The sequence below is a fragment of the Rhinopithecus roxellana genome, chromosome 4 (assembly GCF_007565055.1).
Source record: "Rhinopithecus roxellana isolate Shanxi Qingling chromosome 4, ASM756505v1, whole genome shotgun sequence".
Classification (NCBI taxonomy): domain Eukaryota; kingdom Metazoa; phylum Chordata; class Mammalia; order Primates; family Cercopithecidae; genus Rhinopithecus; species Rhinopithecus roxellana.
This window is the reverse complement of record NC_044552.1, coordinates 23,231,918-23,250,396: the sequence shown is the minus strand read 5'-3', so window position 1 is coordinate 23,250,396 and position 18,479 is coordinate 23,231,918. Positions and strand designations below refer to the sequence as shown.

Below are 18,479 nucleotides of genomic sequence, written 5' to 3'. Positions count from 1 at the left end.
ATCTGGTTGGACTTTCTTTACTACTATGGTTAATGGACCCTCCTCTATGGTAGTCCTGAGTCATTGGTGTGGTGCCAGAACCATATCATCTGTCTCAACCAAATTAAAGTTTCTAATGGCTTGAGGCAAAACCTTTGTCTAACTATGCAAGATATTGGATTTTGAGAGTGCTCAAAACTGTGCCTTCAAAATACCATTTTTCCTTTCAATCAACCCTGTTGCGTGGTGGGTGGTATACAGTAAGTGAAATATCCAATCTGTGTCCTTTTCATGCATCCAGTCTTGGACACCAGGTCTGGTGAAATGCATGCCTTGGTTGCTATCAAAGTGTGGAGGGTATCCATACGTGACATGGAGTTGCTCCAAGCCCCTGACGGTGGCTGCTTCGTTTGCTCTTACAAGGGAAAGCTTGTAACAGTCCCATGGCAGTGCATACACATGTTAGTGCATACTTTTGTCTGAAGATTACTGGCAGGGGTCTGATATAATCTATCTACAGTCTGTCACAGGGGCAGCTGTCTTATGTATATGTCCAGGTGTATGTGGGATGTGGTAGAAGTACCACATTTGTTAAGTACACATTTGTTCCTTTGTAAAAGGAACAAATTAAGCAGTTTGCTACCGCCACCACTAAATCTCCATAGCAGAGAGACAATCCTGCTCCCTTTGCTATTTGGCAGCCTATTCATGCACTGAAATCCCCACTGTGATATGTACCTAATCAACTAGCTCAGTATTCTAACTTTTGCTAGGATGTCTGCCTTCATGTTTCTGGGAGGTGAATCTGACCAGTGTGCTGAAGCAATTATGTCCACAGTGGGTTCCTGTAGACTTTTCCAAATGTCTTTCCACATACCACCTGCCTATAAGGATTTTAAAATTATACACCAATTATCTCGGGCCCTTTGGGCAAGCCAAATTGTAAGACCTTTAAGTACTGCCAGACTGTCTGTACAGAGAACTATAGGCAGTGGCTCACGGGTACAAACCAACCATGCAGCTCGGAGTTCTGCCCATTGACTGCTCTGCTGCATTCCCATCTCAAACCAGATACTATCTATCTGTGGTTGTGCAGCTACTACTGTCCATCTAAGTACCAAGCATTGTCAGGAATGAGGGCCAGGCCTTCATGTACCATTGGAGACATCTCCTGTGGGGGCTCCACAATAGGGGCAGCACTGGACTCATAATGCACTGGCCCTAAGATAGCATGCAGTTCATCTCTTAAGGGATGCATGGAAAAGACACTATGTTGTTGCACGTATGCATGGCACTTTTGTAAAGTGGAGACTTGGGCAATAGCTGATACAGGCCTGACAAACATTCCTTCTACCCAGTCCTTGATAGACCTGTTCTCCCTGGTACCAGGAAAGCAGCAGTTGAGGATTCAACTGGTGGCAAGACCTTCTATATCCCCAGGACCTGTTGTTCAATTGGGAAATGGCAGGTTTCAGTACCCTTTCATAATTGTGACTAAAATCCTAAAGGAACTGCTTCCCTATGCTGGACTTGCCAGAGGGTCCAATGGTTATATCCAAAGACACTGATATTCCAGGAAGCAGGGACCCTAAGCCTTGTGTCTAAGCCTAGTATTTTATTCTTCTCAAATACTTCCTCTTGTTCTTTATCCCAACACCAGTTAAATCTCTTTCTTTCTAGTCAGTATAAATGTGGGATGAAAAACCACCAATTTCGCAAAAGACCTAGAAAACATAACTATTTAACTGTTTTAGGAGTAGAAAATTGTATTTTGTCAATGAGTGTGCCTGGGTGTCTTACCCAACTAAGTGACCCCTAGCAACTTTACAGCTGATTCTGGGCCTTGTATCTTTTGCAAATTGATGGCCCATCCCCTGGATTGGAGTAGGATGCACAATGCATAGAGATGTTGCTATATAGCAATAACAAGTCTCCATAAATTAGCATAATATCAATATAATATTAGCCTGTGAGTCAGGGTATACAGTGATGCTAAGGAAGGCATTAGCCAAATCTGACACAGCATGATAAATGCCTACATTTTGTATTATTTTTCTCTCTCAACAGGAAGATGATATTGTTTCACATGAATAATTCACTGTGGCGGAGGGAGGTGCCAGGTTGCCATTTTCCCTCTGCTCTTATAATAGCTTTTACTGCTCAAACTCATAGGCATAATTCACCACAGACATTTGTAAAGTGCATCCCAAAAGATGTCCATAACTGAGATGTTTTCTAAGATAGGTGAGATAAAGACAGTGTAGTAAGCAGGGGAGACTCCATCCAATACCAAGGAGGATTGTTCATCTCTACAATAACCATCTATAGCTGCCCAATTACCAGGGTATCTCTCTGGGTTCCCATGAATTAAGGTGCATTCTGCACCTCTGGCCACTAAAGCTAAGGTTCTCTGCTTGTGTTTTGTTTGTTGGGTGAGGGGCAGGGACTTGCACAGATTATAAGCTCCATGTGGGGTCTCTGGGTCACCCCCTATTGCTGGTACATGAAGGCAACCTTGGGACCACCCCCAGTCTGTAGGCCAGAGAGGAGTTCACCCCTGGAACACAGAGACTGGAGTTCTTTTACCTAGGGTTTCTTCTCCTTTTCCCTCTTCTGGCAGGGGACTAGGAAGGGAGCCAGGTCTTTCCAGAGGCCCACGAATACTGCATTTGGTTGTCAATCTATATTTTCTCTCTGCCCCAGCTGAGATCAGATCATACCACATTTGTTTCCTGGTGATCCTAACTGGGCCTTTTTGGCCTCCCTATTTTGATCCAGCAGACTTTGTTTCTCACTTTTCCCCCTTTAGTGATCCAGCAGACCTCATCTCTTCCTTTTTCTATCCCTTCGAGATTAGCTGTAGTTTCTCTCAAATTATATACATCTTGTCCCCCAAGGAGGTTTGAAAGGGACATGAGGCCATGTCAACCTGGGAGCATTCTTGTGACAACTTTTCATGCCTGCAATAAACACAGCCTTCTCTGGCCCTTCGAATTGTTGGGCATAAATAGCCTGGCACATGTCCAGCTCCCTTAGATGTGTCTGTGCTTCTTCTAAAGACTGCCATGGTGGGCTGTGTCCAAGGAAGTCTCCTTCATTTGGCCAAGCTTCTCTCATGGCCATTATAATCCAACCCACAAGGCTATGATTACCCTCGATAATGCTCACATTGTACAAACACTGTCTCAAAGTGAGATGAGTGGCCATATATTATATTATATTATAATTATTTTGCATACATTTTCTTCTATGAGATTTGTAGTTTTGCACTTAAATTTAGGTCTTTGATCCAAGTTAAATATTTTTTTCTTTGAAACAGGATCTTACTCTGTTGCGCAGGCTAGGTTGCAGTGGTATGATCATGACTCACTGCAGCCTCAACTTCCCCAAGATCAGGTGATCCTCCCATCTCAGTCTCCAAAGTAGCTGGGACTACAGATGCATGCCATCATACCCAGCTACTTTTTGTATCTTTGGAGAGATGAAGTCTTGCTATGTTGCCCAGGCTGGTAGCTAGACTAAGAAAAAAGAGAGAGAAGACCCCAAAAAATAAAACTAGAAATGAAAAAGGAGACATTACAATTCATACTGCAGAAATTCAAAGAATCATTAGAGGATACTATGAGCAACTGTTTGCCAATAAATTAGAAAATCTAGAAGAAATAGACAAATTCCTAGACATATAAAACTTATCAAGATTGAAACAGGAAGAAATCCCAAACCTGAATAGACTAATAGCAAGTAACAAAATTGAAATTGTAATAAAAAGTGTCCCAGTAAAGAAAAGCCTGGGACCGAATGGCTTCACTGCTGAATTTTTCCATACATTTAAAGAACTAATATCATCTAATATCATTTCTACTCAAACTATTCCAAAAGATAGAGGAGGGGAGAATACTTCCAAACTCATTCTATGAGGCCCATGTTATCCAGATACCAAAGCCAGCAAAATATACAAAAAAAAAAAAAAAAAAAAAGGAAAAGAAAAAGAAAACCAACAACAAAAACTGCAGGCCAGTATCTCTGATAAATATTGATGCAAACATCTTCAACAAAATTCTAGCAAAACAAATTCAACAATACATTAGAAAGAACATTCATCATGACGATGGGATTTATCCCAGGGATGCAAGAATGGTTCAACCTGTGCAAATCAACGAGATACATCATACCAACGGAATGAAGGGTTAAAAACCATATAATCATTTCAATTGATGCTGAAAAAGCATTTGATAAAATTCAACATTTCCTCATGATAAAAATCCTAAAAATACTGGTGCAGAAGTAACATACCTCAGCATAATAAAAGCTATATACAACAGACCATCAGCTAGTATCATACTGAATGGAGGAAAACTGAAAACCTTTCCTCTAAGATCTGGAACATGACAAGGATGCCCACTTTCACCACTGGTATTCAACTGGAATCCTAGCTAGAGCAATCAGGCAAGAGAAAGAAATAGTGGGCATACAAATTGGAAAGGAAGAAGTCGAATTATTCTTATTTACAAATGATATGATCTTATATTTGGAAAAACCTAAAGTCTTCACCAAAAAACTATTGGAATTGATAAATCCAGTAAAGTTGCAGGATTCAAAATCAACATACAAAAATCAGTAGCATTTCTGTATGACAACAGTGAACAATCTGAAAAAGAAACTAAAAAGTAATCCCATTTATAATAGCCAGAAATAAAATTAAATACCTGGTAATTAAACAAATAAGTGAATGACCTCTATAATAAAATCTATAAAACACTGATGAAAGAAATTGAAGAGGACACTAAATAATGGAAATATACTCCATGTTCATGGGTTAGAAGGATAAATATTATTAAAATGTCCATACTACCGAAAGCAATCTACAGATTCAATTCAATCCCTATCAAAATACCAATGGCATTCTTCACAGAAATAGAAAAAAAATCCTAAAATTTATATGGAACCACAAAAGACCGACAATAGCCACAGCTATTCTAAGCAAAAAGAATTAAATTGGAGGAATCCCATAACCTGACTTCAAATTATATTAGAGCTATAGTCACCAACAGCATGGCACTGACATAAAAACAGACACATAGACCAATGGAACAGAATAGAAGGCCCAGAAACAAGTCCACACACCTACAATGAATTCATTTTTGACAAAGGTGCCAAGAACATACACTGAAGAAAAGACAGTCTCTTCAATAGATAGTGCTGGGAAAATGGGATATCCATTTAGAGAAGAATGAAGCTAGACCCCCTATCTTTTGCCATATACAAAAATAAAATCAAAATTGGTTAAAGATTTAAAGGCCTCAAACTATGAAACTGCTATAAGAAAACATTGGGAAAATCTCCAGGATATTGGTCTGGGGAAACATTTCTTGAGCAATATACCACAAGCACAGGCAACCAAAGCACAAATGGACAGATGGGATCTCATCACATTAAAAAGCTTCTGCACAGCAAAGGAAACAATCAACAAAGTGGAGAGACAACCCACAGAATAGGAGAAAATATTTGAAAACTACTAATCTGACAAGGGATTATAACCAGAATACATAAGGAGCTCAAACAACTCCATAGGGAAAAAAATCTGATAATCCGATCAAAACATGGGCAATAGATTTGTGTAGATACTCCTGAAAAGAAGACATATGAATGGTAGGCAGGCATATGAAAAGGTTTCCAACATCATGAAACGACAGAGAAATTCAAATCAAAACAGTGAATTATCTCACCCTACTTAAAATGGTTTCTATCCAAAAGACAGGCAATAACAGATGCTGGTGAGAAAAGGGAACCCTCGTACACTGTTGGTGGGAATGTGAATTAGTACATCCACTATGAACAGTTTGGAGATCCCTCAAAAAACTAAAAGTAGAGCTACCATATGATCTAGCAACCCTACTGCTGGGTATATACCCCCCAAAAGATAAATTAATATATTAAAGATATATCTGCACTCCTGTGTTTGCTGCAGCACTGTTCACAATATCTAAGATTTGGAAGCAATCTAAGTGTCCATCAACAGATGAATGAATAAAGAAAATGTTATACATATACAGATGGAGTACTATTCAGCCATAAAAAAGAATGAGATTCTGTCATTTGCAACAACATGGATAGAACTGGAGATCATTATGTTAAGTGAAATAAGCAGGTCACAGAAAGACAAACATTGCATATTCTTACATATTTGTGGAATCTAAAAATCAAAACAATGAAACTCATGGACAAAGAAAGTGGGAAGATGGTTACTAGAGCCTGGGAAGGGTAGTTGTGGGGGCAGATGGGAGGTAACAATGGTTAATGGTTACAAAAAAATAGAAGGAATGAATATGACTTACTATTTGATCATACAACAGGTGACTATAGTCAATAAAACCTAATTGTACATTTTAAAATAACTAAAAGTGTGTAATTGGATTGTTTGTAGCATGAAGGATAAATGCTTGAGGGGATGGATACTCTGTTCTCTGTGATGTGATTATTGTGTATTGCATGTCTGTATTAAAACATCTCATGTAGTCCATAAATAAATACATCTTCTATGTACCCACAAAAACTGAAAATAAAATAACTGTGGACATTAAAATAAGAAGAGGGTCAGTCTGCTTCTGGAGTGAAGTAAGTGCTGGGGAGATGTGGACTGAATTGATGAAGAATAAATAAACTGGGAATCTGGATGAGTAAAGCAAGCATCAACATCTTCTGCCATCAGTTCAGACTGATTGAGGAAGGGAGGTGGTGAGGTGAGATAGTTCCCCCCGCCATTGTCTGGGGTCCTTCTAAGAGCATTGGTGAGGCAGCTGTGGGGGCTATCAAACAGATTCAAGGCAGGGATGAGAGCCCTCTGTGCAGCAGGAATGGATGCAAGACCTGCCTGGAAGCAAGAGAAGGATGAGAGACCTTAGTCAGGTCCTGATACACCCTGCCTCAGTTCACAGGACAACCAGTAAAGGAGATGGGGTAGTGACTCCAGAGATGTGTCGATTGGCATATTCTTTCATGTTTTTATTTAGAGTTGATGTTACGTACTCATTTATGCATGCCTGTTTTATGTTTAAGTATTTATATATTTTAGTTAACCTTTATCTAAATACAGTTGAATACAGTTGTCATTAGGCATAAACTTGCATATTCATTGAAGTTTTTGCTTTTATTTTAATCAAATTTACAATTGTCCATAATTGAAAGAGTCAAATATTTGCACAGGATTGCTTGAGAAAAGGGAGAGACTTCTCTGCTTCTTATCTATTTCTGCTTTTCTAGGGAGCAATGACTTTTAATATTTTAAGCTGATTTTTTGACTTGACTTCCATATCTTTGATTACCATTTGTTTATTAATACTGCTTGTTTTTTTTTTTTTTGTTTGTTTGTTTTTTTGTTTTTTCATTGCATGGCACAATGGTGGGTGTTTACAATAGTTAGAGTACTTGTTCTCTTTCACACTTCCCATTCTTTCCTATTCCCAGTGTATGTATGTAGTGATTATGTTTAGGCAGTCATTCCTTGTTTCCTTTTCCATGACTAATAGTTTCATACATCAACTTTAATACTTTTCACTTCTGGCACAACATTTGTTCTTCCTGGAGTTAATACTTGTTTTTGTTTATTTTCTAGATAACTGTCATTAATTTAACTTTGATATCTCTTTTGTCTGTATGACTCTTAAGAAGTTAGAAACTTTGGGCATTCTATTAATTTTACGTTTTTGGAAATATCACTCCTGGACCCTTCTGGTATTCTCTCATCTGAAATGGAGGCTTCTACCTATGGAGCACAGCCACCATCCTCAGATTTCCTACACCACCATCTGGAACAGTGCTTTTACATGCAGTGGAGCCACCTGGGGTCCCGACAAAATTCAAACTGATCGAAGGTGTCAAGCTTGGGCCTGTGAATCTTTCTGTCTTGTTTCATGAGATGCTGAATCTGCTGGTTTGTGGATGATAGCTGGGGTAGCAAGGATCTCTATTTTTGTCTCATGGTTTTCTAGATCACTTTTTTTTAATGGTAAGGATATACTAATATATTTTTAATTAATTTATGTGCTTTTTTCCTAAGTTAGTAACAGGGCTTTTTTTTTTTTTTTTCATTGTGCCAGAAAACATATTACATAAAATTTGGTATCTTAACTATTAGCGTTATCTGTAAGTACATTGTTGTGCCACAGATGCCTAGAACTTTTTATCTTGTAGACCTGAAACTCTATGCCAATTGAACTCCTCATTAATCCCCACCCCCCACCCAGCCCTTGGCAATCACCACACTACTTTCAGGTTCTAAGAGTTCAGACACCTCATATAAATGGGATTGTGCAGTACGGAGCTTCTTTGTGATTGGTTTATTTCACTTACCATTGTTTCTCCAGGTTCATCCATAGTGCAGCATATAACAAGATTTCCTTTTTTTTCAGTTGAATAATATTCCATTGTCTGGATATACCACATTTTCTTGATCAATTCATCTGTTAATTGGTGTTTTGGTTGCTTCTATGTCTTGGCTATTGTGAATAATGCTGCTATGAACATGGCTATGCAAATGTTTTTTTCTGTACCTTCCCTCGTTTTGGTGGAACTAATCTTTTAGTAGCTACTTCAGACAGCACATATTTAAAGTAAGCTTGTATGTTTCAGTGTTGTCCATTATTGTTTTGCTCCTCTCTAGGAAGAGGATAGAAACATATGAAGGCACCAGTTGGCACAGCATTTAATAGGGAAGAGAGAGACAGCATAACTGACCAGTACTGCCTCTCAGCATCCTGCAATTTCAGAACTAATGTGAACACAAAAAGAATTTTTTAAAAAAAGTCCTGCCCGGAAAGGGGGAGTCATCCTCAAATATGGTGGACCTGGCACAGCTGACTCCCCTGCCAGGCCTCTTCCATGGGGGCCCTTTCTGTAGTGACTGAGGTTTCTTCCCATTTCACTGTACCCAGTGTCTTGACTCAAGAGAAAAGCTGTGTCTGCAGCTGTGCCAACACTTGGAGGAAACCTCAGTGGTGTCAGTACATTATAAATATTTGTTTATTATGGGTTATTTTATTATTTATGCAGTGTGTATTTTGATTTCATTTTACTGACAACACAATAAACAAGGATGTGGTGAATCTAACAATCACATCCACTTTCCTGAGTCAAAAAGACCTACCCAGGTAGATGAGAAAAAGACAGTCCTTGCAGCCATAAAAGAGAATGAGTTCATGTCCTTTGCAGGGACATGGATAAAGCTGGAAACCACCATTCTCAGCAAACTAACACAGGAACAGAAAACCAAACACCTCATGTTCTCACTCGTAAGTGGAAGTTGAACAATGAGAACACATGGACACAGGGAGGGGAACGTCACACAGTGGGGCCTGTCAGGGGGTGGGGCAAAGGGGAGGGAGAGTATTAGGATAAATACCTAATGCGTGTTGGGCTTAAAACCTAGATGAAGTGTTGATAGGTGCAGCAAACCACCATGACGCACGTATACCTATGTAACAAACTTGCTAGTTCTGCACATGTATCCCAGAAATTAAAGTGAAAAACCAAAACCAAACCAAAAAAACCTTGTTAGAGTTGAGGATTCAGGGAGAACCAAATGGGCTGGGCAGGAGGGTTTTTACTTGGAACCTGGAAAATGAGCAATGACATCCTCTCCCTACCCTGAAGCTCAGCCCCAGCATCCACTGGGGCTGAGCTTAGTGGTTGCACATGGATGCCTAACAGAGGGGCTCCAAGGTACTGGGGCTCCCTGTAATCAGGTGGGCTCCCTGTAATCAGGTGGGCAAGATGGCTTCATGGACGATGCCACTCAGCCGCACAGGGCTTGCTCATGGAGTCTGTGCACAAAGTGGCCGTGGTGGCTGTGATGGACACTACATGGGCACAGCAACTGACTCGACTCACCAAGGCTGACCTGGCAGCTGCCACTGCTGAGAACCCAGCCTGCCAAAAGCAGCTGTTCATTGAACAGAGAAATAAAACAGGCAGTGTTAATTAAGAATAAGACAGTGTCATAACAGACAAATATACCACTGCAGATATAGGAGAAATTTAAACAATTTTGAAACTGAAAAATTATGTCAACAGAAAGATTTATTACAAGTAAAGAAGTTAAAACAATGGTAAATATTCTATTTCCCTTCAAACATATCCAGTTTTATAAGTATGTTCATGTATCAAACATATAATGAACTTATATAAAATATTCAAGATATATAGGGAATCATAGGAAAATCCAAACAACTCAAATTTTTAGGCACGAATAACATTGATTCTAGAACCAGTTAGGAAATCAATAAAGAAATAGTATTATAGGAATATCACTTTTATATAATTATGTGTGAAAATCCTGAGAAAAATATTAGTAGACTATATCTACCTGTGTGCAATGAATAGACTATGTTGACCAAGTTATGTATCCCAAGAATGCAATAATATATAAATTTTAAATCTTTTAATGCATTTCACCACTTAAAGAATTAAAAAACAGAGACAGTCATATTTTAGTAGATGAAGAAATTACTGTAAAAGAAATTCAACACTCCAACTGACCCACATTTCTTCAGTCATCTCTACTTTTAAGGATTCATATGATCAGATTGGGCTCACCCAGAAAATCCAAGGTAATCTCCCCATCTAAAGGTCTATCCTCTTAATCATGTCAGTAAAATCTCTTTTATTGTGTAAGATAACGTATCTAAAGGTGATAGGCTTAGGGCTTGGACATATTTGTGGGGCCATTATTTTGGATTTCACAATGTAAATGGTGGCCAAATGAGATTTAACATTAGTCTAGTTAAATTCCTACACATCACAAAGTGAGTAAATGTATGAGGCATTCCATAGTTTATGGGTAAAGGTGAAGCAAGTGTATACATAGCACTGTGAATGAAGGATCCACATTTACTCACACTGCACTGGAACTTCAGATGTTAAAGGGAAACAGTCATCTTCAAAGTAGCTACAGAAGACACACAGATCATCTAAGAAGCAACTGGGTTAAGATGTAACTGATTTTTCCCTGTTAATCACAGCAGCCAGAAGAGGCATAATCATCAAAGAGCCTAGAGAAAGCCAACGTCAAATAGAAATTTGTGGCTGGCAAATCCACTTTCAAGAATAAGAGTAAACAAAACATTATCATATAAATGAAATTGTTGGGCTATTTCCAAAATACCCACTCTGAAAATACTTACAAAGACAGAAAAATATATAAGAAAGAAACAGAGAAAGCAGTAATTTTAATTTGGAATCATTGGTACATGTAAGTCAGTACAGTCATTATAAAAATAATGTAGCATTCAAAAGAAAAAAGTAATATAAAATACTGTAACATGTTGTGTTATGATTTCCTTACCCATGTTCCAACCCCCTACCTGTGCCATCTATGAGGTCCAATGAAGTTTGATTCTTTTTTCTGAGATCAACTCCATAGAGTAGAGCCCCAAGAATAAGTTAGGTGCTTAATGAGTTTTTACCATGTGAATAACTTTCCTGAAAGTACTTAGCAGATCAGAAATTGGGATGCATAAGCACAGTTCAAAAAGTGGCTGAGGAGTGACACAAAAGAACATAATGGCGTAAGAACCCTAAGGACCCTCTCCCCGCCCCCCACAGTGGCAACGTGCTTCTTAAAACATCGTTATAAAATAATCTCAATGAGAGCTGTGATGGGATTTAGTGTTGATACATTTTTTGTAAATTGTGGTAAAACATACATACTATATAATTTACCTTCTAACCATGTTTTCAGTGTACAATTTGGTGGCATTAAGCACATTTACAGTGTTGTGTAATCACCACCAATATCCATTTCCAGAACATTTTCGTCATCCCAAACAGAAACCGTACCCATTAAAACACAACTGCCCATTCCCTGGTAACCTCTATTCAATTTTCTGTTTCTATGAATTTGCTTATTCTAGCTACCTCATATAAGTAAAATATCATATTTGTTTTTATTTCTGGCTTATTTCACTTATAGTGTTTTCAAGGCTCATCCAATTAGAATTTCATTCACTTTTAAGGCTGAATAATATTCCATGTGTGTGTGCACCGTGGGCTGTTTATCCAGTCATCCTCTGATGGAAACTCAGTTGCTTCCACCTTTTGGGTATTGGGAATAGTGCTGCTGTGGGCCTGAGTGTACAAATATCTGTGTGAGTTCCTGCTTTCAATTCTTTTGACTATATGCCCAAAAGTGGAATTGTTGACTCATATAGTAATTTTATCTTCACTTTCTTTTTTTTTTTTTTTTTTTTTTTTGAGAAGGAGTCTCACTCTGTCACCCAGGCTGGAGTGCAGTGGCCAGATCTCAGCTCACTGCAAACTCCGCCTCCCGGGTTTACGCCATTCTCCTGCCTCAGCCTCCCGAGTAGCTGGGACTACAGGTGCCCGCCACCTCGCCCGGCTAGTTTTTTTTGTATTTTTTAGTAGAGACGGGGTTTCACCATGTTAGCCAGGATGGTCTCGATCTCCTGACCTCGTGATCCGCCCGCCTCGGCCTCCCAAAGTGCTGGGATTACAGGCTTGAGCCACCGCGCCCGGCCTCTATCTTCACTTTCTTAAGGAACCACTATACTGTTTTCCATGGTGGCTGCACCACTGTACACTCTCACCAGCAGTGTACAAGTGTTCCCATTTCTCCATATCTTCACCAACACTTGGCCTAGTGAAGTTTACCATATTTTTATGTCCTTATCGGCATTCCTTTTTCTTTTCTTTTCTTTTCTTTTTTTTTTTTTTTTTTTTGATATGGAGTCTTGCTCTGTCGCCTGGCTGGAGTGCAGTGGCGCAATATCGGCTTGCTGCAACCTCCGCCTCCCAGGTACAAGTGATTCTCCTACCTCAGCCTCCTAAGTAGCTGGGAGTACAGGTGCATGCCACCATGCCCAGCTAATTTTTGTATTTTTTTTAGTAGAAACGGGGTTTCACCATGTTGGCCAGGATGGTCTTGATCTCTTGACCTTGTGATCCACCTGCCTTGACCTCCCAAAGTGCTGAGATTATGGTGTGAGTCACCACACCTGACCAGCATTCCTTATTTTTATGTCCTTATTGTATATGTTCTTTGGAAAATTGTCTATTCATGTCTTTTACTCATTTTTGAATGAGATTGTTTTGCTATTGTTGAATTGTAGTTCTTTACATGTTCTGGATATTAATTCTTTATCAGATATCTGATTGGCAAATATTTCCTCCCAGTCTGTGCATTTTCTTTTGACTCTCTTAACAGTGTCCTTTGATGCAAAAAAGTTTTTACATTTTGATGCAATCTAATTTGTCATTTTTCTTATATTACTTGTACTAGTGGTCACCAACCAAGAAACCACTACCGATTCGAACGTCCATAAGCTTTTCCTCAGTATTTTCTTAAGGATTTTACAGGTTCAACTCTTAAGGTTAGTTCTTTGAGTCATTCTGACTTTATTTTTGAAAAGGTTGTAATGGAAGGGCATGAATTTTGTCCAGCATCATTCTTTTGCATGTGGATATCCAGGTTTCCAGCACCATTTGTTGATGCACCATCTGTCGCAGTGGGGGTGACACATTTGTTAAGATGCAGTGAGCACTAATACGTGGGAGCACCATGCATTTATTTACCTGTCTTTCCTCCACAGTTGTTTTGAGAAGGCTTTCACTGACAAACCCAACAGAAATGAATATATATCACTTCTTATAAAATCAAATTCAAGTAAAATTATAAATTTTAAAATGTTAAGACTGGAGCAAGACTGGAACATCACTAGACAAGCTGAAACATAGGCTGAAATGGAGGGTTTATGTTTACCTTGCTACACATTCTGTTGGCCCACAATCTCTTATGCTTATTGCATAAGAGAGCCACAGAGTAGGGTGATAGCTTATATAACCAGTCCCTGGTTTTCTGCTTCAGAAACAAGTTTAAATTCTCTGCTTAGACAGAGTAAGGAAACTAACTGAAAGATGTCTAATATGAAGTTGGCATCTACAAAGTCAAAGAGTGAGCAGTAAATGTAAACATCAGGAACCAAGGAGATTCTATCTTTTTACACAGAAATGACCTCACTATGCACTGCTGAGGGGAGAAGGTCCCTTCAGGGGACCTTCATGATGAAGAAAAACCCTATATGATGTGGGGGTTTTCTGCTGCGGCCCTCAAGTGAATTGTCCTTCTCTCTAACTACAGGTCTCACAAAGTTTTATATCTTCAATGATTTCACCTGGGCCAAGATTTTTTTTTTTTTTTTTTTTTTTTTTTTTTTCTGTTTGAGCTGCTGCCTGGGGCTTAGAAAAGTGACTGGGATATTTTCTCAAAATGGTATTTCTTCGATGGAACGTGAAATCTGCGAACGCTCTGCTTTCCTGCTGTATCCCCAGCGCAGGTTGAGTACCTTGCACTTCTTTTCAGCACTTTCCTAGAAGTGGTAGAAGATTGGGAGTTAGGGCCTCCCTCAATCTCTACCCTTTCTTTAATTCAGAGAATCACAAGCTGTTGAGGGAAGAGTGATGTCTTGGGCGTCTAGCTGATCTGATGAATATTAATATCCAATGTCCTGTAATGAAGTCATGTGTGCATGTAACATCACTTCTGCATGCGGTGTCATAGGAAAGTGAGTTCGTGGACCCCAGATTAAGAGTCTAAGCACTAAAGGCACAGAGTTAGAGCTCTAGGAGGGGAGGGATGGCTGGGGTGGAACCTCGTCTTTAGTCTTGGGACCTTTTCACTCCTTACTTGGTGGGTGCTGAGTGTCGGGCAGGTGCCGAAGTTGATGGAGTCGAGGGAGGGAACTGATCGGGACTGGGAAAAACAGGGTTGGAGAGATAATTAAGGCGGACATTATTTTTTCTGAGCATAAGTCATGGCTTGAAATCTGGAGAGCCTGAAGGAGTATCCACCTACCCAAACCTGTTTTTCCTTTTTCCCTCAAGCCTCATTTGGCCACAGGCCCAGTGTCAACACCAGGGGGCGCCCAAGGACCATGAAGGCACCACACAGCTGGGCTTGTTTGTGGTCGGCTCCCCGGGTCCCTGACTTAACTAGGGGAGCCAAGATCCTGTAGCCAGGTGGCCTGGATTCAGCCTGCAGCTCTGGTCCTACTGACACTTTCCCCCCTGGTGCCTCAGTTTCTTAATCGGTGAAATGGTGAGGACATTACAGTACTTACCTCTGGGGCAGGTTTCTCAACAGCAGCACTATTAGCAATTTGGGACAGAGAATCCCTTGTGGAGCGGCCTGTCCTGTGCATTGTGGGAGGTTTGCCAGTACACCCCACTCACCCCCTCCCACCAATCCCCATATGACAACCGAAAATGTCCCGGGCTTCTTAGGTCTCCCTTGGGTCTGGAAGCTGCACTTAGTCAGGTATTTTCCCACCTGACACTTGAGCTCATCTCTGCTTTGGTCCACATAAGGCCACTTTTAAAAAACGTTGTTTCTTTAAAGATTCTATTCATCTTTTAAATAAATCCATTTTCTTCCTCTATGTCTGCATTCAGTTAATCCTTCCAAACCCTTTGTTTAGTATATCTTGAAATTTATCAATTCCAATTCCAGTAATTAGCGTATCTGACTTGCATGATACCTGCTATGACTTCTAGTAGAGCTCTGATTCCTTTATCACAGGGAATATGTTATCAATTCTGCTCTGGATGATGTAAATCAATTTATTTTACTTGTCTGGGATGTTGCTCCTCACCTGTAAAATGTAAATGTGGATACGGCTTGGATTACTAAGTGATTTTATTTCTTAATTCACCTGACATTTGTTGTGTACCTGCTGCAGGTCAAATACATGCCATGATATTGTTTCCTTGATCACACCACAGCAAATGAGAAAATGAGACATTATAGCAGGTGTGGCGGCACATGCCTGTCGTCCTAGCTACTTGGAAGGCTGAGGCAGAATTGCTTCAGCCTAGGAGTTTGAGGTTACAGTGAGGTATGATATCACCATTGCATTTTAGCCTGGGCAACAGACCCTGTCTCTGAAAAAAAGGAAAAACACATTGTGAGCTGTCTGCATGTACTCCATGTCTCAGGAGACTCGTGTCCTGTAATTTTTCTAAATGGCATCTCCATGTGGTTTTTCATTAATGTTTGTCTGGTATTTCTTTTCTATCCTTTTATGTTCAACTTTTCTGTACCTTCTACTGAAATTATGGCATTTGTCAATAGCCTATGGTTATTTATTTATTTACTTATTTATTTTTACCTCCTTGCACTATTTGTCTTGTTTAGTCCATTATGTTTAATGTAATTGTTGACCTCATTGGGTTTAAGTCTGTACATTGTCATTTGCTGCCTTCTAATATTATCTCTTTCTTGCTCAACTATTTTTCTTACATTGCCTTCTTTAGATGAATAAAAAACTTTGCATTATTGTAGTCTTGTGACTAAGTGTTCTAATTATACATTCTCTTATTATTTATTTAATTATCTGAGAAAGCACAATAATCTGTGACTTACTATAACCAACAGCAGACCGTAACTTCCCTGACTTTCACCTGCCTATGCAGACAGCCCAGGGGAGAATAGTGCTCTGGCTCTGAGACACAGGGGTGGTGGAAGTAGGAGAGTGATTGGATGATGAATCTGTAGCTGCAGAGGCATCTGGGCCCCTCACCTGCATTCTCGTAGATGTCTCCTCCACTGAATGCCTGCGATACCCTCTCCTCTGTATGCTCCTGCCAGAGTCTCCCCATCTCCACTGACAGCAGCTCCACCCTTCTGCTCACTCAGTCCAACACTGTGGGTGCCCTTGATTCTTCTTCTCACACCACAGATAAATCCATTAGCAAGTGCTGTGAAGTCCATCTTCACATTCATCCAGAATCCCTTCACTTCCCACTATTTCCCCTGCTCACACCCCAGTCAAGGTAAGCAACATCTCCATCCTGGAATACTCCATTCCTTTCCCACTGTTTTCCCCACTGCCTCACTGGTCCCCACCTCTGAATTCTGTTCTCAGCACAGCAGGCAGAGAGAAGCTTTCAAAGGATAAGTCCTACCATGTCCCACTTTTCAAAACTGTCCTCTAACTCCCCATGTCATTCAGAGCAAAGGTCAACATCCTTCCCAAACCCTCCAGGGCTACCTGCTCTGTCCACACCTCTGACTTCATTTCAGTTTCTCTGTGTCCAGCCCTTCTGGCCTCTTTGTTCTTCCAGGAACACAGACAATTTCCTGCCCTAGTGCATCTGCACTGAAGGTTACCTACCTGAAAAGAACTTTCCCAGACATCCCTGTGGACTCCTCACATCCGTCAAATCTTTATTCCAAGGTCGCATTTGCAACAAGGCCCATGCTGACCACCCAGCACAACAGCCACCTCCCAGTCCCCACAGCCCACACTCTGGATCACCTGCCACACAGCACTTGCCACCTTCTCACTCAAGCATCTTCTGTTCCTACTCTGCTTATACTATATCTATCATCTGCCTACAGAGGTGTCCAATTTTTTGGCTTCACTGGGCCACATGGAAAGAAGAAGCATTGTCTTGAGCCACACAAAAAATACACTAATGACAGCTGATGAGCAGAAAGAATAGAAAAAAAAGTTCATGCATAATATTCATATTTGTCACCACAGATAAGCAAAAAATTCTCACATTCAAAGCTGTCCTGGGTCGCATGCAGTGGGTTGGACAAGCGTGCATCTAGAATATATGCACCACAAGGCTGGAAATTTTTCAGTTTTTACTTTAATGATGTTTTCTAAATGCAGAAACAGTCATATCCCTAGCAGACAACAAATGTCAGTTGAATGAATGATCACTGTAGAGCACCTCTATATTCTAAAGGCAATATCTTTATTAATGTAGCCTCAGGTCAAATGCTGTTTCATGGCAGCTAAAGAACAACATCATCTCACACCACCATCAGTGCCACCAGTGCTTTTCTCACCAGGGCTGCTTGTGTGTTCTTCCTCCCTCCCTCCCTCCTCCCACACCAATCCTTCTATAATGAGAAACTATGGGATCCCCTCCTCTCTGTAAATTTCAGAATCTACTTCCTTTAAGAAGGCTGGGGAAAAGATGGAAAATACAATCCAGGAAAGAGACCTGGAAGGAGGGCGAGAGATACAGGGGTCTGAAAATTTGTCTCTTGATACCGGAAGGACTTCTATGTGTAAGGACCACCCTAGGTGACATCCAAGTCCCTGTGATCGCAGGTCCTGATGGGACAAGGTTCTACTGAAGGGCCAAGGACAATGGAGCAGCAAAGACGACCCAGCCGAGCTGTGACCACATAAAGCCCACGGTGGCCTGAGCACCCACTGGGCATAGCCCCATCTACTCTCCTCCCCTGCAACAAATCAGCACAAGAAGGAAGGTTCTCATTTCTTCCATTTGTGTTGTCTCTCAAATATTAGGAATCTTCTCCTTTAATTAACCCATCAACCTCTCATGGAAATAATTTGAAAAAAGTAAATTTATACTCAGATTCTAATTTTAATAGGGAAGCAAGAAGTTACAGCTCAGTGCACCATGAAGCTGACACACAGATGGAGACATCCCAGCCCCACCTCTCTGGAACA

The 18,479-nt window shown here is 40.3% G+C and overlaps 1 protein-coding gene across 2 annotated transcripts in view; it reads right to left on the bottom strand.

Moving 5' to 3' along the window:
• LOC104668434 (HLA class I histocompatibility antigen, A-30 alpha chain) overlaps positions 1-18,479 on the bottom strand; it is a 329,434-nt gene that overhangs the window by 261,643 nt on the left and 49,312 nt on the right. The gene's annotated exons all lie outside the window — the stretch shown is intronic.